This window comes from Penaeus monodon, chromosome 16 (genome assembly GCF_015228065.2).
Source record: "Penaeus monodon isolate SGIC_2016 chromosome 16, NSTDA_Pmon_1, whole genome shotgun sequence".
Taxonomy (NCBI): domain Eukaryota; kingdom Metazoa; phylum Arthropoda; class Malacostraca; order Decapoda; family Penaeidae; genus Penaeus; species Penaeus monodon.
This window is the reverse complement of record NC_051401.1, coordinates 18866201-18879374: the sequence shown is the minus strand read 5'-3', so window position 1 is coordinate 18879374 and position 13174 is coordinate 18866201.

Below are 13174 nucleotides of genomic sequence, written 5' to 3'. Positions count from 1 at the left end.
AAAAAAAGGGGTTAAACGGGTGGAAAATTTGGTACCAAAATTGGTCATTGGTTTTTTATAAAGTGGAGCCCTTTTGAAAAAACTTTAAATAAAGAAAGTAAAAGTGAGCATGGCATGCCATACATGCCACCCTGTCTTTTTTGGGTTTTAAATTTGAATTTCAAAAAAAAAACCTATTTGGTGTTGCTTTGTCCCCTCCCCCTGCTTAAAGGTTAATACAAGGGAAATCAGATAATTATACTTAGACATTTTTGAATATAGAATGTGAGAAATTAGATCGACTAGAGTGATTTGTTTTTTTTAAACCCCATTCAATGTAAACATTTTATAAAATAATTTTTTCAGTTTTTTCCCCTTGCCCCCAGCTGCTGAAGCTTAAAATATGGTCCCTTGGGGATGCCCGGGTGACCCATCGGGGATGAGTCATGCAACAGACGACATGGACTTTGGGCCCCCAAGGGAGGGCTTTTTTTCTGCATGGAGTTTTTGAGGAGCCAAGGTTTGGGATGGTAAGGGTAGGTTTAGTTTTTATTTTTTTATTAAAATCAATCGGGTTGTTAGCTTTTGCTTTTGTTAATTTTTATGTGTTTGATTCTTTTTGAAGAGAAAAGACGGAGATAAACTTTTATATCTAACTTTGCATTTTTTGTTTTTTTTTTTCTATCATGATATCTATGAATACATGAATGTAATCATTGTAGGTTTTAAGTTAGTATTAGCCGGCTGACGACGGTTACCTGGGAAGGGGATCTAAGTGGGCAGTTTTCTTTTCTAAACAACTTTTTTGAAGTCATTGGCGTTTTGAAAGTAGTTTCCCTGCCTCTTTTTGTCATTTTCTCAACCCAAAGTTACCATATTGAGGTAAGGATGTGAATGAGATAAAGAGCCCAGACTTCATAGTAAAATGTTTTAACTTTTTTAATACCTTTTCAATTTGGGTTTCAATTATGAAAAAATTTTTACTTACATTTTGATTTTTCACATAGATTTTAATTTGATTCAAAGGGTGAAAAAATTATTAGCTTTTTAACTTCTATGATCCATATGACTACCATACTCAAGAAAAAAAAAAAGCTTTAGGGGGGAATAAAATTAAAATGCCATCAGGGAAAATTTTCTGAGGCCAGGGTGAAAAGGGAAATTGCCATCGTAAAAAATTTTTGGGGAAGACTGGGGGGATGGGATGAATTGCCTGTGTACTAAACTTTTGGAGGGTATTACACTCATGGGCATTTAGAAAGGAGAGTTGCATTTTTTTCGATCAAAAAATGAGTGTGGAATGACATCTTGGGGGGCATGCTGGGAGGCCCCCGCCCTTTTTTTCCATGCCATTTTTCTTTCCTGCCTGCTGTGACCAGCATGCAATTGAATTACAGAAATTTAAAATTATAAAAAAAAAAAAAAAGATGCAAAAACAAAATGTTACTTATTATTTTTTTTATGAGTTGGACAAATGAGAAGATGTAGGAGTCTGCAAGAAAACAGTTTTTACCCTCTGGAAAGCAATTTAAATTTAAAACAAGACTTGGAAATGGCAAAAAGCTTAAAGTGAATTTCATAAAAGATGAAATAAAAATGCAAAAGGGAGGCATGGGGTTTGTCACTGCACTTGTGTTTGGTGCACCAGCCTGCAAGCAAACCCCCTGAGTGGTTGCTAGATAAGCCTAAGCCATATTTTAGATACATATAGACAGCGGCATCCGAATCCAAAGGGGTTAAATTAAATCATTGCCAAAGTCTGCGTTTTGGGGGCATTTATCTTTGTTAGGTATTCAAAAAATTTTTTAACAAAGATAATTTTAGTTTCTTTTTTCAGATTAGGTTTGCCGCCAATCTGTTATTATCTCCTGTATCTTAAAGGGGGGGGGGAATTAAACCATCTATAACCATTTCCAACCATATATTATAAAACTTTCAAGGGGAAACAGCCTTCCCCCCCCCAATAAAAAAACACTCCATGATGTTCCCTTGAAAAATAATGTTTTTATATTGAATGTGGTACACATAGATCATTTAAAAACCCTTTTATTTAAAAAATTTTTCCCTAGGAGCATGGGAGATTATGTGACGCTCATTTGTTTGATTGCCCGGGGGAGATGAAATACACGCAATGGATGTTATGAAAAAGTGGTATTAAAGTTAAAAAAAATTTTTTTTCTTCTTCCCTTTTTCCCTCCCATTTATTTAGCAATAATGTTAAAAAGGGAAAGTCTAAAGTTTGGGTTGGGGAACAAATTAATTAATAACTTTGAGAAAAAAAAAAGATTTTTTTTTTTTTTTTTTTTTTTTTTTTTTTTTTAGGGGGGAGATCCAAATAAAAAAGGGCACAAAAAAAAAGGGAAATTTTGGATTTTTCCATGCCCAAAAAAGGGTCCATATGTTGAAAATTTGGGGATAACCAACCCACCAGGTTTTTTACTTGGGGGAAATGATTTATTACAAATGTAAAATTTGAATATAAAAACACAAAAACACATCATTTTTACTTTTAAATGACATTTGCCCCCCTTTTTTTCTCTTTATTTAGATTAATAAAACACCTTTAGTCATGGGATTTTCGTGGTGCAGTGTTTTTAGGTTTTGTGATATGGTTTATCTCAAAAATTTTTTTGGGTTTGCGGCTGCCCTAGCAAAAATGTACAACTGGAGGTAGGGCTTTTTTTTGTGTACCTTTATTAGCAGTACAGATATCCTATTTGCAGCAAATAAATATTTTTTTACCATGCATTTATCGTGTGTAAATAACCATTTACCTTTGTATTCATCAAATATTATATATAAGTGTGAAAGTAGAAAAATTTAAGTTCGCTAGTGTTTATGTGGGTTTTTTTTTTGTAGCTTTTTTGGTTTTTTTACAGATAACAGAATAAAAAACTATTATATTAAAATTTTTTTATGTGAAACAACTCAACTTTCTTCAACAATTAAAACAAGAATGTTTTCCCTTGATAGTTTCCCTTAGTGATTGAGAAATTTTCCCCCAGTTTTTGATCCTCGGTCCCCAATTTAAAGTCTTTAAAAAATGGACTTTTAAATAAATCACAAAGGACAACTGGAGATGTTCTTGGAACCCCAAATACATGAACTTTTGAATCAGTCATTCAGTTTCAAGTTTAATAAAAAAGTAATTTACACAAGGTTTTTCCTCCAACAAAAATGGAAAACAGACCTTTTAGTTTTGAATGAATTTTGGGTTTTTGGCAGCGCACAACACTGCTTCCCCAATTTCAATTTTCCTTTTAGTATTGTTTCACTGATTAAAAACCCTTTAAAGAAATCTATTTTTAGAAGGGAAAATTTCACAAATTTTAAAACTAATAAAAAATTACTTTTCAGGTACACAAGCTTACCGCAGGGTAAAGTAATTGAGACTTTTAATTTTGTCCGTACATTTCCCCTAAACATAAACAGGAGGAATCTTTGAAAGACTTGCTGATACAGAATGATTTTGCATCCGTATGGTGAAAATTAGAGTCAAAAACCCTGATTTGATATCAAAATAAAGGTGAGAAGAAGCCCAAAATTTTAATATTTAAAATTTTTTTAATTACTGTATAATTTTGCTGAAAAAAAGTCAAAAAAATTTTAAAAACCCGTATTTTTTAATCACTCAAAACCCCATATTCACTATAAATGGCTGTTTTCCCCAGTCAAATTTTTTTGTGCTCGTAAAGCTAAAAAAACTGACGTCACTTTATCTCATGACTTCCTCTTTTTTCTTTATGATGCCCTTATCTCTGACGTCACTTCCTCTTTATGACGTCACGTCCCCTTTTATGAGTCACTTATCTTTGGAGTTCCATAGCGTTTCGCACCCACGCACACAAGAATTTTAACTACTATATAAAACCCCACACACACAACACATACACCCCCAACACCCAAAACCCCACCACAACACCAAAAAACACAAACACACACACACACCACACAAAACAACCACACACACGCCACGCACACTCAGTGAAATCCACTACACACATACATACACACAACTTTGTCCCTCTACTACCGGGCCGGCATCGTCTTCTGTGATCTATCTTTTTTCCCTTTCCCCCCAAGTCGAAACTTTTTCTGCACATAACCTTTTTGCGAGTCAAATAAACAAAAGGGGAGGGGGACCCTTTAGTTCGGGATGGGAAGAAAGCTAAGGGTACTAGCTACCTAAAAGTTGAAGAAGAAAAAAAGTATAAATAGGGGGCGAAACCCCTTTGCATTTTTTTTTTTTTTTTTACTGTGGGGGGTTTTTTTTTTTTTTTTTTTTTTTACTAAAAACCGGGTTTGGGTAGGCGGGAGACACCTTTTTTTTTTTTTTTTTTCTTTTCCTTTTCTTTTTTTTTTTCCCGCCCGCTAGGGATTCATAATTGGTGGATCCCATTATGACAGCTTATTGAGGTGTACCCTCGCCTCCCTCCCTCCCAGCTCCTAGGAGCTGAGGGGAGGTTCTGTGGGTCACTTTTTTTGTTTTTTAAAAACGAGAAGAATGGAAAACAAAGACGTATTTTAAAAAAAAACGGTAATACATAAACGAGTAAGGATGAGGGTGAAGTACAGAAACAGGGGGAGTATAAAAAGAATGGGGAGGATGATGGTGATAGTAAACGGGAACAAAAATTTTAAAATGGGGAGGATGAGGTAAACAGAAAAAAGGAATAAAGACATGGAAATAAAGGGGGAAGATGAGGGTAAAAACAGGAACAGGGGAACATGAGGGTGATAGTGAAAAGAACATGATTTGTGACACAGTAAATGAGATTAAATAGGGAAAGAGAACAAGAAAAAGAAAAAAAAATTAAACACAGAACCATTTTTTTTCGCCCCCAGGGCCCGTATGATAGCCTGTTGCAGGTGAGACCCCCCCTGCCTGCCTCCTTCCCCCCCAAGGAGTTGAGAGGAGTTAATGGGTACTTTTTTTGTTTTTTAAAAAAGGGGATGAACGAGAACAGTATGTGGCGTGTTAAAAATTGTTTAGGGCGGGGGGGCACCCCTCTGCTCGTGACCCCAACGTGATGGGCGGTGCAACCGGGGCAGGGGCCCTCCCCCCCCAGCAGATTGTCAGGGTGTAATCTTGGCCAAAACAACATTATGGAAGAACACCAAAGGCAAAAAAAAAAAAAAACAGGGCATCGGCACTGAAGAAAACTCTCCCTCCCTTCTTCTTCTCCCTGGGGTAAATGGTCCTTACTTGGACGTTTCAAGGGGAAGGGAAGGAGCTTTTTGGGCAAAGGTGGGGACGGGGCGCGCGGGTGGCGCCAAGCCGGAAACGCCAAGAAGCACCATACCTCTCGGTGTGGGTTTTTGCAGGGGCGGTTTAAAAGAGATGTCCCGGGCCCCCGGCCCCATGAATTTCGGCCTCGGCTCTACGCGTACCGGACGGTGACGCCCCCCCCCCCCCTTGTTTTTTTCCCAGATGCATTGCTTCAGTAGCTTCTCCCCTCCTAGCCTACTCTTTCCATACAAATTTTTCGGCAATAGGAAAACTCTGTGCACCCCTTTCTGGGGGAAAGGGACCCCTTTTCGGGCGCGTGCTCGGACGTGGGCAGATTTTCCCTTTGAGGGGAGGGTGGTTTTGGGGGGCCTTTAAAAGGGCCCTGTTTACGGTGTGCATAGAGTTCCCATTCCTAGGACTGGGCCGGCAGACCATTGGGGGACTCCCACTTTTTTCTTTCAAAAGGGCATGGGCAGGTGGAGCCCTTTGTCGGGCCCTTTCACCAGGTTTTTTAAATAGCTGCCGTAGACAGAACATAAGTTCCGCCCTTGATAGGAAGTACCTGGATAAAATTTATTTTCTTTCCCACTGTGATAAAAATAGTCTCGGTTTGGCTACTTCAGAGGGGAAAAGGAATTTACTGGAACAGGTACAGGTCCCCTCTTCTCCAGGGGGAAAAACCCTTTTGGGGTTTTTCAGAAAAAAGAGGGATTCACTTAAAAACCCCCCGCAAAAGAACTGCGGGAAAAAAAGTTAGCTTCTTCCCCCTCAGTGATGAAACAGTCTGGGTTTGGCTGTTTTCAGAGGGAGAAGGAAACTTACGGGAAAACCGGGGGGCAAAACCCCCCTTTTCCTCACGAGGTAACCCTTTGGGTGTTTCAGAGAGAAGGGGGAGCATTTTTAAAAAAAACCGTCCTCCCATAGAACCCCCGGGGAAAAAATTTTAGCTTTTTCCCCTCACTGTGACGAAACAGTTGTGGGGGCTGTTTCAGAGGGATAAAGGAACTGAGGGAAAAGGGTGCAGGACCCCTCTCTTTTCTCACTGAGGGAAACCCTTTGGGCGTTTCGAGAAAGAGGGATTCACTTAAAAAAGGGTAAGGTCCTCTCTGAGGAAGGAGAGGAATGCCTAAAAAAAGAAAGAGCCCCCTTCCTTAGGGGGGAGGGCAGAAGGTTCCTAAAGTGTCCTGTAGGGAAGGGGCACCCCCTCTGGGCTACCCCCAGAGGTTGACCCCACCCACGTAGCCGGCGTGGCACCCTTGTGAGCGGGAACAGGACTGGGGGTTAGCGATGCCGTGCCGAGTAGCCCTGGGGCTAGCAACACGTTCTTGGTTCTCATCCGGGAAAGACAGGGGGGCCGATCTAGCCCCGGTGGGCCCAAATCGGCGGTCCCTTCGGGAGGTAGGGTCAAGCAGTATGCTGCCGTGGTACTCACACCGCCCGTGCGTCCCTTGAAAACGGCAAATTTGGGGCTGCGTATACCACTCATCACCCCTTTTGCTGTTAGCATGGTTCTAACATCGTTCCCTTTTTGGACCCGTGGGGGGTGGGGGTGAGGGGATGAAGCTTTGCCAAGTACAGGGAAAAATCAACAAAAACCCCCCCCACAGAAGACAATAATGATGACGCCCCGTGCAAGGCCCGCCCACGGTACACCCCTGAGCCATACCCCTCCGGGGGGCAAAAAAAAAACCCCCGACCCAAAGGTGAAACGTCTGCCTGTCCCAAGATGGGGACAAGACAAAAAAAAGCATAAAAGAACATGTCTGTCCCCAGCTTGCCAAAAGGGACCCCGTGTGGCCCCCCGGGCCCAGCACCCGACCGGGAAAGGGCCTTGAGCACCTCTCAGAAAACCCCCACTGACCAAATCGGAGCACCATAAAACCAGCCAAAAACAGCTGGGCCCCCAAGCAAGCCCAAAGCCAAAAAGGGGGGATCAAAACGCCCGAGGCCGGAGACCGACTCGATGGGAGTCTGGCCCCCCAAGGCTTTCCCCGAAATTTAAGGGCCCCCGTCAAACCCCCAAGGTTCGACAATCCCTCCCAAATGGTCAGGGCTTTGGAGAGCCGCTAAAACCCGGTTTGTCGATCCGGGTTGCGCGAGAAGGGATGATATCAGCCCAAGATCGGGCCCCCCTTTTTTTCCTGCGGGAAACAAAGGAGTAAATGATGGAGAAAGTGGCCCTCCCATGAATCCGAGGAAAGGGGTAAAGATGGTGTACTTGGCTTCCAGTCAAAACGATTTGGAGGTGATGCATACACCCACAGGTCGTGGAGGTTTCCCCCGATTGTCGAAGGGAAGGCTCAACCGCAAGCCCTGGTGCCATGAAAGGTAGCCCCCCTCCCCTTTTTTTGGATAACGGGGCCCTCCCACTCGGATAGGCCTGAACCTGGGGTTTTTTAAGCCAAAGTAGGACACCACCGGCTAACTGCACCCAAACCAAAGTGGTGTCTGTAGAAGGGTACAAAACACCGAGGTGGATTAAGGCATAAAAGGAAAAGGACACAACAAAAAGCCCAACTGGCCCCAAGAGGCATACCCGGAGCCGGGCTTGCTCGTGGGAAAAAGGCGGCCCTAAAGCGGCAAGGGGTTTGCTAAGAAGCGCCCAACTTTTTTCCTCCCCCCCAGGCCTAGTCTGGGGGGAACAAAGCAAAAAGGCCCCCCGCCCTCCTAAGGGAAAGGAAGCGCCCCCACCGAAACCGGAATCTCCGAAAAACGGGATTTCCCCCCCAATAAAACAAATGCGGGGAAACCCACGGGAAAAAAGGGTTTCCAACAACCCACAGGCCTCCCCAGATCCGAAGCATCTCTCGTGAGGGGGACATGTGATCCGCCCCCTGCTAGTCACAGCAGTGGCGCATCCTTGGCCAGGCCCAAGGAAGAGGCGGAAAGGCCGAGGCGCCATGACGACATTAAAAAAGACTGGCAAGGTAAAGGGAAGGAAGTAAAGGGCCAAAAACCCCCAATCCTCCCCTCCCAGGTCGAGACTTCCTCCCTCCCCAAACCCGGGCCCAAAACCCCACAGGGGGGCCTAGCCGGGCGTTTCAGTGCCAAAAACTGAATCAGAAAAAGCGACCGCCCAGGCAAGGCCACCCAATCACAAAAACAGCCTGGCCCAGAGAAAAGGCCCCAAAAAACTTCAATCAAGCTAAAAAGGGCTCTCCCCCCTCAGTGGCCCAGGGAAGCCTACAGCGAAGGACCCCCCCCAAGAGTGAGGATCTCACAATGAATTTGTCAGCCCCGACTGCAATCCGAATATGACGATTTTTGATGTAACATCAATTAGTAACTAGGCCCCAAATCAAGTATTCTGCAGGGGAACCTTGTGACTTCTCCAAGATGCCATCCTCCACGCAATAGTGCTCAAGGACATTTAACGTTATGCTCCAGGAGACATTTTCAGCGGGAACCCGTTCCCGGGATCACGCTACGCGCTGCCCGTACCCATGCAAAAAAGGCATCACCTGGTCAAAACAACAATTCCCCGCTCCAATACGTGCACCGCAGTGGAGAAGATTTGAATCCCTTCTGTCGAGATTCAGCGGGGGGGGCCCCCGAAATTGTACAAGGTACAGACGGCCCCATGTAGTAGCTTAGACACGCCAGGGAGTGCTTTTGCAGACCGACCGATGATCATAGGGGGGGACTTCAACACACCCCCCCATCATGGGTCCTCAGGGGGACCGGAGCGGCGGGAGTCAGAGGGGGGTCCTAGACCCCCCCCTGGCCACGCGCTTAGTGGAGGGATTGGCTGGGATGTTTATGGACCCCATTGACCATTTTGGCACTATAACTACCCCCCATGGGAAATGGCCCGCCCAAATACCACACCCAATCCAAATGGAAAACAGACAAGGCCAAGGAGGGGTTCCCCGAGGCCTTGGGCCCCCTGTCTGAGAACAATGAACCCACACAAAACGAAAAGGGAAGTGTACAAACCAGACTTAAAAGCCTTGGGGCAGCCTCCCACTGACCCTACCCAAAATCGGCCCGGGTCTAGGGGGTCACAAAGACGCCTGGTACTTTAATGACGAGATTAGGGAGGTCCCACAGGGTAAATATTGCCGAAAACATTTTCCCAAGGCAAAGAACCCCCCAAACCTACCCCCCTAAGGGAGGCGTTAGGGTGCAAAAGGAAAAAGCCCGCAGAGTCAACAGGAAAATGGTTGGAATTTTGTGAGCCCTTTATCCCGTACCACCTCTCAGAGCTAGGCAAGGGGAAGCGAGCTATCACCCCTCAGCCCCGAGAGCACGCACCAGACCCCCCGTCAGGGCCCAAAAGACTGGCGCAAGTTCTCTGTGAGAAAGAGTCAACAGCCCGCCCGGCGAACGAGGGGAAACAAGAACGCCTACAACCAACAACTTGTCATATAGAAAAGGGGAGCCGAAACCCCATAATTCAGAGGGTTTTCTTTTCTCGGGGAAAATAAAAAAAAATATGAAGCCCGTTTTAACACAGCCCCCGGGGTTGATTGGGGGCTGTACCCCCTCATTTCCCCCCTGGGGCTAGTAGATGAGCTTGCATTCCTGCAAAAATATAAAAAGTCCCCCCGGGAAATTTTCCCCCCCTTACCCCCGAGTGGAAAAGGGGTACCATGTTCCCCTCCCTAAACCCAAAAGGGAAACCCAAGGAAAAATCGCCCCATCTTCTCCTCAGTGTCTGGCCAAAACGGCCGAGAGGATGGTTGAACCGGGTCCGTGGAAAATGGGGGCCCCCATGAAACCCCCCAGGGTTCACCAGGGGGATGACACAGGCCCCATAGCACGTCTTGACACAAAACACGGCACATCTGTGGTAGTAATCCTTTACTGGAAAGGCTTTTAATTGGGAAGTCTCTTTCCACTCAGGAACTTGTCCAAAAAAGGGAAACAGAGGGAAATCTTGGGAGGATAGGTGACTACTTTAGGGAAAAGAATAACCAGATTTAAAATTTAAAAGGGCACCTATCACGCACATGCCACTAGAGAATGGAATGCCACAGGGTGGGGGGTTTTCCCGTCAGCCCTCTTTAAAACATTAAAATCCGCCTCAACATAAAACCCCCCAGTGGGGGCAAATATTTTAGAGACGATCTTGCTATCATCTCCACTGGAGCATATCCTAAACAAAACCCAGCATTATCTGGGCCTGTTCCAGGAGTGTTGAGGACAGGACTAGAGATTCCGCATTCAAATCCAAAGCACAGAGTTCAGGCCAATCTGAAAATCCAGGGGAAAGGGCTTGGGTGGCTTCAGGGGCTACCTTACCTTGGGGTAAAAATAGACCGGACCTCTCCTTCAAAAAGGGGTCCTCCTGGTTTACCGAACAAAAACAAGACTGTCGCTGAAGCAATGAGGGGAAGACGCATAGGGGGCCCGACACGAGTACAAAAATTTTATGACCCGCTGTCGGCCCCGTAACTAGCCCCCCTTGCCCTGATTTCTTAAAAAAAATATAAAGGGGGGCCAAAAGGAGACGGTCCAAAAAAAAGTCGCCCGGGTCTTCTGGGGCCCCCAAAGGGGGGAAGGTTCAACCTCCTACTGGAGGGAAAAACCTCTCCCTTGGCCTCCGAAAACGATCTAATGGCAGCACAATTTTTATCAAAAGGGCATCCAGGCTCCCAGGAATACAAGCCTAAGACAAAATAGTGACACAGAAAAGTAACGAGCTGTTTTTCAAACCCTGGCGTCCTACAGCCAGGTGTTAAACCCATAGTCAAAGAACCGTTCTTGCCAAGCATGGCCCCCCCAAACCCCGACTTTTTCGAAGCTCCCCCGTGGGCCAAACCTCGATAGAGTTCCGGTCATGAGACTGGCAACCCAAAAAAAATGAAAACCCATCTAGCCAAAGGCAGAAAAACCCCAGGGGCTTGCAACACACTCCCCCGGGGAGCGAAAAGTACTACACAGAGGATTGGTTGATCCCCCGACCCCCAAATTAGGCGCGGCTTGCAGCAAGGGGGCCACAAAATCCATGAGGGTAAAAAAGACAATGCCCCCTTGCACAGGGAGAGGCATTGCTATCTGGGGGCCTGAACCCCGGTCCGTGAGGGAAAGGGCACGGTCAACATACGACTCCAGAGAGCCATCAACGTTTCAGCAGCGCCACCCAAAGAAATTTATCTCTGCCTAATCCTACATGGTACAAGATTTGCACAGGGTAGAGGAATTGTCAAAACTGGTTCCCCCCCAATGGGGTCAAGGGAATGGCTTGCTGAAAGATAGCCGAAGTTGGCAGGGTATGCCCCCTAATCCCATGATAATACATCAGAGCCCAAAAAATTGGGGGAAGAATGTACGGTGATGGGAACCCCTTTCCCCCTGCAGCTTTACAAAAAGGAAAAGAGATTCTCCCCCCGGCCAGCTGGTACTCAGACGCCACCGGCTAGAACTATGGACTCTCTGAAATAAATAAAAAGGGACCGAAGCATTCGCAAGAAGCACCCAGGTTCCACTTTTATGGAGATCTACAAACAATAGAACGTGAAAAGAGGGTTTTCATGCCTGGCGGCCCAACGGGACACTCGTACAGACTTTGAGAATTTTGTGCACACGCTTTCCCCGAGACAAGGCCCGCAGAACACACCGCGTGCTGGAAAGAGATTATGCGGATGCTTACACCACGGTACTCGGGCTTACCGGGCGGGGGTTCTACAGGCGTCGCCTTGAATTAAAATGAATAAAAATTGTGGAGTTTAAAAAGTAATTTTAAAAAAATCTTAAGAAAAAAAAACGGTTCGATCCAATAACATCCATTGTTATATACGAGAGATGGTGCAAAAAAAAAATTATAAATTTTAAAAAAAGAGAAATACAAAAATAAAACAGTAGCCGTTTTTGGCAACACCATTGCGGGGACCTCCCACTCGCGGGATACAGTTTTTTGCCCGGGGTTTGGGGGGGCCCGCGACCGAAGTCCAGGTGGCGAGATGTCCCGAATGCAAGGGGCTCTGGTGACAAATAGTACCTCCCCCTATTTTCCACAGTAGAAAGGGGAAAACTTTTCCACGCTGCGGCTCCGACCACAGACTGCCCCAAGTTCATCTTTTTTAAAAACCAAAAGATAATTCGGCCTGTGGGGGAGGGGGAGGTGAGAAGAGATTAATAGTTTTTACCTCCTGGAGTGAACGATGAATTTGCGAGGCGTTTACTACAAATCTGGGGGGAGGGGGGTCTCGTGACGTGCTTCCTTTTTGGCTTACTAGAGTAAGTCCCAAATTGAATCCGGTTTTAGTTCAAATTTTTTAGGTGGGACAGCCTATAAAACATTAGGGGGGCAGCCCCCGTTTGGACATGTTCGGCTGTGCAAGGGAGTTTAAGAGTATCACCAGGCTGGGGATGAGGTATTGGTGTGGAAAAGCAATGTTCGGGGCAGGATGTCCTAAACGCCAAAATTTTTGGGACTGACGGGGGGGTTGATACGGTCGGACAAGGGAAAGGGTTTTTTACCAGGTAAATAGTAAAGGGAGGCAGTCTAAAAGGAAAGTTTTGGGGATTTTGTGGGTCTTTCGACCTCTGGGAGGAGTGAGTACACTGACTGATTTGATCATAGGCTTCTGCACAATCTGACCCAAATTTTGTTTTAGTAGGGGAGTTTGTGGGGAAAAGACAGTCCAGTGCAAATATTAAGGGTTGGGCGAGGTTTTGGAGTAGGGTACCCAAGAGAGCAGAGTGATAATGCTATAGCCGGGTTCAGATATTTTGTACAAGATGGAACGATCGGGTCGGCTCAAAAAGGCTTCGCCCATTTTTTTTTGGAAACGTTCTGGTAGGGAGTTGTCAGAGTAGGAGCTATGGGGGGGGGGGGGGGGACGAAAAAGCTTCCCTTTGGCTGGACTAAAAAGAGTATTTAAAATTTTGTGAGATGGGGGTTTGGAGGACGGGTGGTGGGAAAAGGGAGTAGTGTTGAGGAAGTGGTATTTTGGAAACGTGGACAAAAAGGGTGTAATAAGGTTAATGGTTAAAGGTTAAAAAAAAGGCAGAATTTAA